The 11,655-nt window shown below is 47.7% G+C and overlaps 1 long non-coding RNA gene across 22 annotated transcripts in view; it reads left to right on the top strand.

Moving 5' to 3' along the window:
- The first annotated feature begins 4,067 nt into the window (after nt 1-4,067).
- LOC127487206 (uncharacterized) overlaps nt 4,068-11,655 on the top strand; it is a 330,743-nt gene continuing 323,155 nt past the window's right edge. For 12 of the 22 annotated variants that reach the window (XR_016214442.1, XR_016214440.1, XR_016214445.1 and 9 more), the window contains exon 1: nt 4,068-4,527. This is a non-coding gene — a long non-coding RNA (uncharacterized LOC127487206). The remainder of the gene's footprint in view (nt 4,528-11,655) is intronic. The other 10 variants (XR_016214436.1, XR_016214438.1, XR_016214439.1 and 7 more) reach the window with 1 other exon arrangement.

The raw sequence follows: 11,655 nt of genomic DNA, 5'->3' as shown, positions 1-11,655 counted from the left end.
CAATTGGAAGTAAAAGTAAATAATCAAATTCTGACAATGACTGCAGGGATTTTTATGGTGTTGAGTAATTCTGATGATTTCTTTGGCATCAGCTGTAAGAACAATGATGCTTTAATGCACTCAGCTTTCTGGATGTGAAGAAACACGGTGGCTGAACCAGTGAAGCACACTAATAAATATTTCACGCTTATTCATGAGACTGTTAGAGAATATGGTAACAGAATTGGTACTGTTTAAATGGAATTACTTTTGGTTTTCACTAAAGGATGCAGGTAGATATTTTTAAGAAGGGTACTGTACTCTTGTTCTCCCCTTAAAATCCTCAAAATCAAGTCATTAATGGAGTCCAAATTTTATTTTACTGGGAGATACTCTGTGAACTACAGAACTCTGTTGCCATAGCTTCTTTTAAGGGGAATGAAAGAAAAGGAATGACATGGCTTGAAAATCCCTAGGATGCTCCCTCTCCTCCTGGTTCCTGTCTGCAGGAAGTGGGGCTCTGAGATCCGGTGTTGTGGGCTCCGCGGCGGAAGAGAACTCACAGGACTCGACTTGAGCTGCTCTGCTCTTTGCTCACCTGTGACCTCTGCTTCTCTGTCCATTCCTCTGTGATTCTTTCATTCAGCAGATGCTTGGGCTCTCGGGAACTGGAAATGGTGGGCAACAGCTGCCACTTTGTCTCACTCGGGGACCATCATCAAGGATGGGCAGTGTAGGATTGGGGACCCAGCCAAGACAGTGACTGACTTCCTGTCGTGGGGGAGCATGATCTCGGGGTATTACATTTGAGAAATGCAGAATTCCCACACTGCAGGGAGAACCTTCCTGAACTCCAAGAGGGTAGAGTGAGCAGCAGATGTGGCCTTTGTTGGGGTCTTAAGCCTGAGGCTGGCCCCTGACCAGCAGGGAACAGTACAAGCACTCCCCAACAAGGTGAACAGGAGAGGCAAGGTCGACGGGTCAAGCACACCACAAGCACCCATGAGTTCTGTCAAAGCAGGAACTACTTTATTGAGGAAGTGTGCAGGCTTATAAAGCTTACGAAGGACATGCGCAGTAGGGGAGCCAGTCAGTGAAAAGGTCATGCAGGCGTGGGTGGACCATGCACAGGGACATCTTAAGCCAAGTATAGGGATCACGCACTGTCCATGTGTCCGGAACCAAAGCGGACCTATCCCTGCTGGTGGTCTGATCTTACATAGCTTAACCGCAGCAGCTGCAGACATGCCCCTCGAACATCCGCCAGGCGTCACATTGTCATGGAGGTTTTAGGCAATGCCCAATAGACCTTCCCAGGGAAGGCAACCTTCACGCGGGGTCTCTGTAAGCAAGCAGGTGGTTGGCGTCAGTCAGTCGACAGCCAGGGCACTCTCAGGGTCTCTGAAACCTGTGTGGCTTCCTTCAGCACCAGCCTCCTTCTGCACAGCCCAGGTACCGCCCATGCGTCGGGCTGCCTCACAACTTTTCTGCTCCAAGGGAAGCTGGGCTTGGGTGGGTCATGGAACACTCTCTGAAGAGACATTCGGGTACCAGGGAGTTGAATGTCTGCCAATGCTGACTCCGTTTTCCGTTATAACTTGTTAAGTTTGTTTTTGTTCTTGTCGTATTTTATCTAAACGTGCAACATGATCTCTGGTGTAGATTTTCTCATTTCCTTTGAGATCTGCATTGTTCCCTCCAGGAATGTGTTGCTTGTGTACTTCCAATCATGTCCGCTTGATCACAAAGGCACTGCAGCGTCTTTTTTTTTTTTTGGACAGGCAGAGTGGACAGTGAGAGAAAGAGACAGACAGAAAGGTCTTCCTTTTCCATTGTTTCACCCCGCAGTGGCCTCTGCGGCCGGCGCACCGCACCACGCTGATCCGATGGCAGGAGCCAGGTGCTCCTCCTGGTCTCCCATGGGTTGCGGGGCCCAAGTACCTGGGCCATCCTCCAGTGCACTCCCGGGCCACAGCAGAGAGCTGGCCTGGAAGAGGGGCAACCGGGACAGAATCCAGCGCCCTGACCGGGACTAGAACCCGGTGTGCCGGTGCTGCAGGCGGAGGATTAGCCTAGTGAGCGACGGCGGTGCCGGCGCAGTGTCGTCTTGCAGTGCCAGCCAATCAGCTTCTTGATCTAGAAAGCTATAGAAGCATGGACGTGGTTGGGGGGGGGGGCACAGAGTGCGCTCCATGGGTTGTGTACCTGGACAAGGTTGCATTTTCACAGCTACCTCAGAGTGCGGCCCCGTTGTCTGTAGCGTACAGCTGGGCTTACTCTAAGGAGCATGGCCCTGCTTCAGCACTCTTCAGTGTCGGGCCCAGTGTTAATTTTACAGCATCTGACTGCTGAGATCACACCCCTGTCATGACCTCCTCTGCTGGGTAATCCTACTTGCAGGGCAGAAGAAGAGGGGAAAAGGGAGGGGAAAAACAGAGAGAGAGAGGGAAGGAGGAAAGGGAGGAAGGAAGGCAAAGGGGACAAGTGGCAGTGAGGAAGGGAGAGGGAGGAAGAGGAAGGCAGGACAAGGAGATGACACAGGGATGGAGGAAGAGGAGTGGACATCACCTAAAACCTCCATGACAACATGGTGCCTGGCGGATGTTCGAGGGGTGTGTCTGCGGCTGCTGCAGTTAAGCTACATAAGATCAGACCACCGGCAGGGATAGGTCCACTTTAGTTCCAGACACGTGGACAGTGCGTGATCCCTATACTTGGCTTAAGATGCCCCTGTGCGTGGTCCACCCACACCTGCATGACCTTTTCGCTGATTGGCTCCCCTACTGCACATGTCTTTTGTAAGCTTTATAAGCCTGTACACTTCCTCAATAAAGTAGTTCCTGCTTTGACAGAACTCATGGGTGCTTGTGGTGTGCTTGACCCATCGACCTTGCCTCTCCTGTTCACCTTGTTGGGGAGTGCTTGTACTGTTCCCTGCTGGTCAGGGGCCAGCCTCAGGCTTAAGACCCCAACAGGAGAGGGGAAGAGGAAAGGGAAGGAGGGTGGGCAGAATGCAGCGAGAGGAAGAGTGTGAACACAGGAGGCGGGAGGAGGAGGCAGGCATAGGCAGAAGGAATGGTCAGGAAGCAGAGACAGGGCGAGGCGGGAGCAGCAGGACGGCAGGGAGCAGAAGTGCCAAGTGCATTTCCCTTTGTGAAATGAGTATAGCAGACTCGGGGTAGGCTCACGCTCTGAAATCTGGCAGCCTAGGTTCAACTCCTGCTTGGTCAGCTTTGTCCACTGGCGAATGCGTCACACTTGTGTGCTTTGTTGTCCTCACTGATGTGAGGAAGCTGCCATCTCTCCCTGGGGTTTCAGTGAAGCCCTGAGTGCAGTAGCAAGTGCGGAGTAACTGCATCAGTGCTCTGGGTACCAGGTGTGAACAGCGCAGCTCATACCTCCTAGCGCTAATTGCTAAATAACAAAAACGCCCTTTACTCTGCTAAGAAGGAATAAAGACGCCCCGGGGACTTTCACCTGCATCTGGCTTCAGTGAATGCTATTAAATGGGCAGCTGATGTCTGTTTAAGGCTGGCCAATTAGCTCTGCTGTATCTGCGTTTTGTAACTGCTGGAAAACTTGGGGTTCGAGCTGGCTCAGTTCGGGGTCTGATATGTCTTATGTTTTAAAGGTGTTTGAGTTTGAACTCCTTGGCAAAGGCCCCCTTCTGTAGTATGTGTTGTAAAGTTTTGCAAAGCTGGTGCAGGGTGCTATGCAGTCAGGCTCGGAATGAAAGCGCAGGAGACATCAGCCTCAGATGCAGCACTGATAACGATCCCCAACTGACCGTGTGCCCACATGCAGCTGGGGTGCAGCTCACCACCTTCAAGGGGTTGGGAGAGAACAGGAGCAAACTCACTGCATTTGTCTCTTATCCCTGAACCACCTCCCTGGGCAGGGACAGGAGTGTTGCTAAAGCAGCTGGCAGCCCGGGGGGCCGTGAGTGCCGTGTGTGCTGTGAAAGGCCAGGGCCCACCCTGTGCAGAGGCGAAAGCTGTGTGTAGGTCAGGGCCCAGTTGTCCATGCTGTGCACAGGTGCAGGTTGGTGCCGAGAAGTATTCTTGACAAGTGACTCGAGGGTCAGCGGTTCAGCCTGGGAGTTCAGCGTCAGGGCCCCAGCCAACACACAAATCTTCGTCAGTCAAGGTGCGAACCTTGCCTTCTGCTGGAGGTTGTTCTACCATCTTTCTCAGACGCGCCAATAGCGCCTGTCTCTTCTGGACACCCGCAGCCTGAGGACAACTTGATTTACAGGGAGATCCGAGAGAAGAAACAAGTCTCCCAGAGAGTAGCTGTGAGGGCTGATGAGCCACCTCCAGAACTCAGGTGTTGCCCATGTGGTACTGTTGAGCGGTGATTAGGCCGTGAGACCCTCCCGCCCCCCGCTCCCGGCCCCACTTCCTGGTGCATGTGAGGCCCTTGGAGAACCGGCTTTAGCCGCGTCCTGCCGGCTCTCTCCTGGGCTCCAGCATGGTGAAGATTCAGCGTGAAGGCTGTCACCAGACCAAATGCCACACCTTGGTCTTGGACTGCGCAGACTCGTGAACTGTGAGCAGCGTGTTTCTGTCTTTTTACCTTGCTCAGTGGTGGTGTCCTGGGTCGACAGGACAGCCTGGCCCACAGCAGGGATGGGTGGACACAGGGCAGGCTCTGTGTGTCCCCAGCTCTGTGACATGCACCTGCATCTTGTTTCTTGCTTTTCCTCTGTCTCCCTCCTCAGACCAGACACAGGAGGGAGGCCGAGTGCTGACTTCTGTCTGCACTAACGGGCGTTTGGTTGCTGAGCTAAAGGCTGGCTCAGTCATGGCCTTTCCCAGTGAGCTGTTCCCTCAGCCTGAACAGAGAGATAACAGGAGCCTGGGAAGCCTAGGGAAACGGGAATCCAGCAGAACAGCACACAGCACACAACGCAAGGAGAGCAGTGAGTCAGGTAATCCAGATTAGCAGTCTATGGCCGCTCTTCCTCCTGGTCCTAATTGCAGCTGTATCAGGGGCTGCTTTGGTGACGCACACCCACCCGGAAGTTAATGTCAGCTCCCTCCTGTCTCTCACAGAGAAGGCTGGCTTTGTGCAGAAACAGAAAAATGTAATCACACTCGTTTCAGTTATTAGCAGCTTATTGCAAAATGACTACTAATAATGAAGATTTATTGAGTGCTAATTATGCCAGATAGGATCCTGTGTGTTTTGCATGATGTATTTCATTTAATCATCATTTGCGCTGATTATAGTCTATATAAAGATGACATATGAGAGACTTCAGGCACAGAGAGATTAAATCCCTGTCTTCACCATGTTTATCTGGGGTACAAGGCTATGAACAACTGGCCTCAGAGTTCAGTTCCTTAACCCTTGTGCTATATTCCCATGTCATATATTTGTCTCATACCTTATAACCTGGAAGCACTTTTATCCATGCATTATTTCCCTTTAACTTAGCCTACCCCCTGTTAGATGAGTAATGCAAGCAGTTCTGAATGATCATACAATTCCTAAATGCTAGATGTAGCATCCAAACCATGTTTTTTTTTTTTCTTGTTCAAAGCCAAAGGCTTTTTTACAATATTAGACCATTTATTTTTTTAAAAATTGACTTTTTTATAAATCTGTTTTTTTAAACTTTAATTTAGTAAATATAATTTTCCAAAGTACAGTTTATGGATTACAATGGCTTTTTCCACCCCATAACTTCCCTCCCACCTGCGCTCCTCCCATCTCCCGCTCCCTCTCCCATTCCATTCACATCAAGATTCATTTTCAATTATCTTTATATACAGAAGATCCATTTAGTATATAGTAAGTAAATATTTCATCAGTTTGCACCCACACAGAAACACAAAGTATAAAATACTGTTTGAGTACTAGTTATATTTTGTGTGAAAGAGAGAGAGTGAGACAAAGAGAGAGAAGCAGAGAGAGATCTTTGGTCTGATGGTTCACCCCACAAATGCCTCTGGCAGCTAGGACTTGCTCAGGGCAATGCTAGGGGCCCAGAATTCAATCTAGATTTCCCATGTGAGTGGTAGAGACCCAACTACTTGAGCCATCAAATGCTGCTGCCCAGAAAGTGAGTAGCTGGAAGCTGGTTCAGAAGCAGAGCCAGGAGTCAAGCCCAAGCACTCTGACATGGGATGCATGGATTGCAAATGGCATGTTAACCATCGCACCAAGTGCCTTCCCCTAGATGGTACTTTGAACAACCTTCCTGGTTAGACCCCACTTGCGAGAGTCTTATGGGTTGTTGTGTAAAGCTGTTCAATTTGTGCTGACCACTTTTCCTTGTATTTGTTTCTGTCTTTGCTCAACCCAACGTACACTGTTGAGACTGTTGTGATCAGGACTTCAATACTTCAATGATTGGGATCAATACTCTAGTGATCAATGTTCTAACTTATTTCTGGGTATGATGTGTGCGGCATCTATAAACTGGCATTTTCCATGATAAATGATAGCACCATTTTAGCAGGGACACAGGCTAGCATTTCCATCCGTACCATATACATTTGAAGTCAGTGTCACAGTTTAAGCTGAAGAGAAGACGCTGAGCTAACGCCCCTGTGTTTTTCTGTCCTGCCTACTAATCCCAAGATGAAGGAGGTCTCTCTTCTCAGCTTCTGTACAAACCCTGTCATCCAGTGGTGAGTGATGGAGTTTCCCAGGTGGCGTTGAGATGGGAGTGCTCTAGAAAAGCTGATGTGATGATGGGTTCCGGAGGGCATTGCAGACATTGTGGGAGGGAGGGTGGTGTTTAACAGGGTTCTTGAATCTGGGTTCTCTGATTCCGTGTGCCGGTTGTACTCTTTTTCATTTTGCTTTAACTGAGCTTCTGGCACACTGGGGTGTTCTCTGTGGTCATCTGTGCAGCCACTGTGGGTGGGTGTTCTGTTTGTTCTCACACCCCTGCTTGTGAGTATTTCCCCTCTGTGCACATGCATGTGTGTGTATTTGAGTAATAGACAAGTGTTTTGGGAGGAAAACACACTCCCCACACTGTGATCATAATAGCTTCCATGGAAGCCAATGAGGCCACTTTGCATGATGGGATTTGGGCTGCCTAATGCTGCAGATATAGCCAGGCAGGTAAATCCTACAATAATCCATCTCATCTGACAGTTAGGTGTGTGTAGCATCTTCTATTTAACAATACCCCAAGAAAATACAGCTCTGCCACTCCTGGGCACAGTATGACTTTCTTTGAACCCTGAACATTAATTTGCCTTGCGCATTATGGCTCTGAATGAGTAACAGGTTAGTTTGTAGTCACCTTTTTGTTTCTTCATTCAATAAGGGGAAATATCTGATTTTCTTTCTCAGGGTTAAGCACAGTAAGCAGTGCAGGGTTCCTTCCTGATGCTGGAAAAGTACAAATAGCACCAAAGTATGTGCCTCCTAGGAATTTGTCACTACGGGTCTTTTGATTTTGGGGGAATATTCCTTAAGATTTTTGAGTTTTTCAGAATTATTCTAAGAGCTTGAACTTTGGAAAGGAGCCCCACACTGTCTTCTTGGTGCTTTCCATCCCATAGAGAAGTTGGGTGAACCCGTGCAATGATGTGGTTTTCCAGAATATGCATACAGTGCTGGACGAGTGGCAGATCGAATGAATAATTCCAGGTACTTTGTAAATAATTTCTTTAAACAAAACCCATGAGGCACTGGATTACCAGTCATTACAGAAGATTCTTGTATGTGCCCAGAGGCACTTGTTGGCAGTGCAGCCTTCTGTTTAGATCACTTCTGATGCTGTCACAAATGTTTGGAGCCAAAAGGTGAAATAGATCTACTTTTAGATCTATAGTTTTTTCATGTTCCGTTATATTTTTTGTTTTGTGGCATTAGGTGCCAACCTGTAATTTACCTTTGGAAGGTTGGGTCTTTGACGTGAAAATGAGGGCAAGTGATTTAATTCATCCACACATTTTTAGCTGTTTATGTTTCTGTGTATTGAGGCACAGAGCAAGTTCATAGTATGTATTTATGATAGCCCTGCAAGTTAGTCTAGCCAATAAAAAGTACACCGCATTAAGCTAAGTTAGTTGATGGGAATGTTATGGGAGCTGGATGGTGATACAGGCGCTGTATACAGATAGGGCTATGAGACCTGCGGAGTCACACATGAACCTGTCTCTTCTACCATTTGATGCTGTGTTATCCATGGACTTCACTGAACACCTGTGTGCTACAAGGAAATATGACCACTGTATAGTTCCTTCTGTCAATCGGCCACCTTAGTTGTCCATTATAATGTCAGCATTCAGGAAATGTGCATCAGCTTCTAAAGGTAAGTCTCCTCCTCCCCAGGGTGAGAGAAGCTTCCACAATGCAGCGACCATGTGGACTTGTGAGCCTTCTCTTAGCTAATGATTGTCTTAGTTGCTAGCGTCTCACCAAAAACTCTTCCGCTAGGGGTTTTGCCTGTGTTGTAGCACACCACGCTCTTTGGTCCAAGCTCTTTGAGAAGGTGCCTGGATTGACAAGCAGTGTGTGCTGTGAACAGGGCTCTGTAGTATCCGCTTGCATGCCAGACATATCGTGTGCCTCTTCTAATTCACTTAGCACGGTTTCATAATGAGGAGCAGGTGCTTTACGAAGTCAGCGTTGGGTTTTCATTTCCTCCAAACATAACCTGCAGGAAATACTCGCTGTTCTTACTGAAATAGATGGGCTCCCTATGACAGTTGGATTAGTTTGATTTTAAATGTTCAAAATCATGTTTTAAAATGGGGTTAAAATAATTAATAATTTAATGTGAATTAAAGTCATAAGGAAGTGAATCTTGAGAACATTTCACTGTAGGGTGGTGCTTCCTAGTCAGTTTCTACAGAGGAAAATGAAGCCTATGTAGACAACTCCATGGAACTGGTGTGAGGACCAAGTAGCCCATGTAGACAACTCCATGGAACTGGTGTGAGGACCAAGTAGCCCATGTAGACAACTCCATGGAACTGGTGTGAGGACCAAGTAGCCCATGTAGACAACTCCATGGAACTGGTGTGAGGACCAAGTAGCCCATGTAGACAACTCCATGGAACTGGTGTGAGGACCAAGTAGCCCATGTAGACAACTCCATGGAACTGGTGTGAGGACCAAGTAGCCCATGTAGACAACTCCATGGAACTGGTGTGAGGACCAAGTAGGATGATGGAAGGTAAATCCACGCAAAGTATTCTGTTGTCTATGACTGACTGAGCTGTGTTTAAGAAATGCTTACAGACCGTTTACAAGAGTGTTCTTGTCTAGATGGGTGGAAAACCAATCGCTGTGACACTTTTCCTGCTACATCTTATATGTAGCCTGTGCTGTGGTTTTCATACAAATTTATGCAGTGCAGTAATGTAAGACAAATTTCAGATCGCCTTGTTTGCACCTGTTGGCTGTGACAGTTGAGAGGTTGGGTGAGGAGGATTGAGAGAATTCCTGGATGTGCTCTAAGCACACAGAATAACTCCCAGCCTCACTCCATCACTGTTGGGACGTTCACCCCACCCTCTGCTCCGCATGTGAGGCTCTGTGTCGCAAGTCAAAGCTTCTATCTGTGCTGTCTCCCTCTATCTGCCTCCAAACTGCACTTTCTCCAAATGTGGTGAAAACATTGATGTTTTCCCTGACCCTTGAAAAGCATCCAAACTAAAATGACAACATGATGGCGGGTGACAGGTGGTCTTGAGGTAGCATAGCACATTCCCTAGTGTGCTGAGATGGATGAACATGGACAGGACGTGATGACATCATCACCCTCATTCTGGACATGCCCAGTTCTCCTGAGGCCATTTACATCTACCAGCGCATTTCTAATGGGCTTCAACCTTTACAACAAGCTAGCAATAGGTTTCTGTCCATTAATCAGGCATTATAAAGCCTTTTGTGCAAATCAAGAGAAATGGAGTATTTTAATATGAAGTAATAAGCTGCAATAGATGTTTTTATGTGAAAGACGCTAAAGACAGATTCAGATAAACACTTGGTTTGTGTTTGCAGGTCATAGATTTTTAATCTAAGGTCCATAGATGACTAATGAGACACCGTAAGCTCCCAGAAATTTTAAGAAATACCATGTGTAAATGTATTATTTCATCAGTCTTTCCAACACCACTAATTTATATTCATTGTATTCCTCCATCATCTTGGTTGTAGAACAAACAAAACTAAGTTCTATTTCATTTTTGAAAGAACTGGACTTAGTATTCCAGGCAGTACCTCTATCAGAAGATGAAGTGAGGTAGAGACAACGGGAAGCAGGGATGCTTTCTGTGGGTATCATGTGGTAGCACAAACCGACCACACGGAGGAAGTGATGTGGCTGGGCAGGGAGAGAAGGGGAGAGAAGAAAAGCCTGGGTCGGCGACGAGGGGCGCTCACAACAGAGCTGAGGCTGACGTTCAGTCTTCTGAACTGGGCTGTTCATGAATGGCATCCCCTCTGTTCCAGGCATCCTATTTTACTCCCACAGGCAAAGTGGGGGGCACTTGAAATGATGCATCGGTAACTAGTAGTATTTACATGTTGTGCGGTAATAAGAAAGTAATGCAGGAGAGGGTAAATTCAGTTCCGCGATTTCCCACTTTCTCTTTTTTTTCCTGAGAGAGAGAGTGACAGACAGACATAGGGAAGGAGCGAGGGAGGGAAAAAGGGAGGGAGTCTTTCACCTTTAGATTAATTCCCCAAATGACTGCAATGGCCCAGGCTGAGCCAGGCAGAAGGCAGGAGACTAGAACTCCATCTGGGTCTTCCACATGGGTGCAGGTGCCCAAGCCTTGGGGCTATCATCGACTGCCTTCTCGGGCATATTAGCAGGGAATTGGATCAGTAGTGGAGTAGCCAGGCCTCAAACTAGGGATCACATGGGATTCCAGAGTCACCGGGTGGGGGGGGGCAGCTTAGCCCCTCTGTGCCACAATGCCACCCTCAGAGTTTTAAATGCATCATTTAAAACCATCCAATCATTTAAAACCATCCATGGCATGAGGAGTATGGAATCCTTGCCTCCAAGACTCTGGGAGGAGTGAGTGAGCTCCTCCATCTCCCAGTCTTAGAATGTTGTCAGTGGTACCCAGGGATGAGTGAATACGGAAGATGCTGGGTGAGGAGAGAGAATGTCGGGCATGCGGAGAAGTCTCAGAGGAAATTTGTCTCCAAATGACCAGAGGATAAGCTGGCATTCCCTCATCCATGCTGTTACTAGTTTTGATCTTTTTGCTATTGTTATTAGTGCTAGTTTCTTTTTTTAATTTTAAGTACTGTACTTCAGTAGAATTGGTTATCTCTAAAAGAATCAAGCAGAAGCACTTGTCGGCTTCCCAACATGTACAACATTGAAATTTTCCTGATCTCTCTCTCTCTCTTTTTTTTTTTTATTTGAAAGTCAGGGTTGCAGAGACAGAGGGAGAATAGCAGACACACAGAATGAGAGAGAGAGAGAGAGAGAGAGAGAGAGTTAGTTAGTGCTTCCATCCATTGGTTCATTCCCAGATGGCCACAATGGCCAGGGCTGGGCCAGTCCAAAGCCAGGAGCTTCATCCAGGTCTCTCACATGGGTGCAGGGGCCCAAGCACCTGGGCCACCTTTGGCTGCTTTCCCAGGCACATCAGCAGGGAGCTGGATCAAGAGTGGAGCAGACTGGAACCATCAGGGATTTGGGATGCTGGCATCCAGCCCTTGGTTCTGTAATTATAATTC

This window comes from Oryctolagus cuniculus, chromosome 10 (genome assembly GCF_051225735.1).
Source record: "Oryctolagus cuniculus isolate XC-2025 breed Fujian yellow rabbit chromosome 10, ASM5122573v1, whole genome shotgun sequence".
Lineage (NCBI taxonomy): Eukaryota > Metazoa > Chordata > Mammalia > Lagomorpha > Leporidae > Oryctolagus > Oryctolagus cuniculus.
The sequence above is the reverse complement of the archived record's forward strand: the minus strand, read 5'-3'. Positions and strand labels throughout refer to the sequence as shown.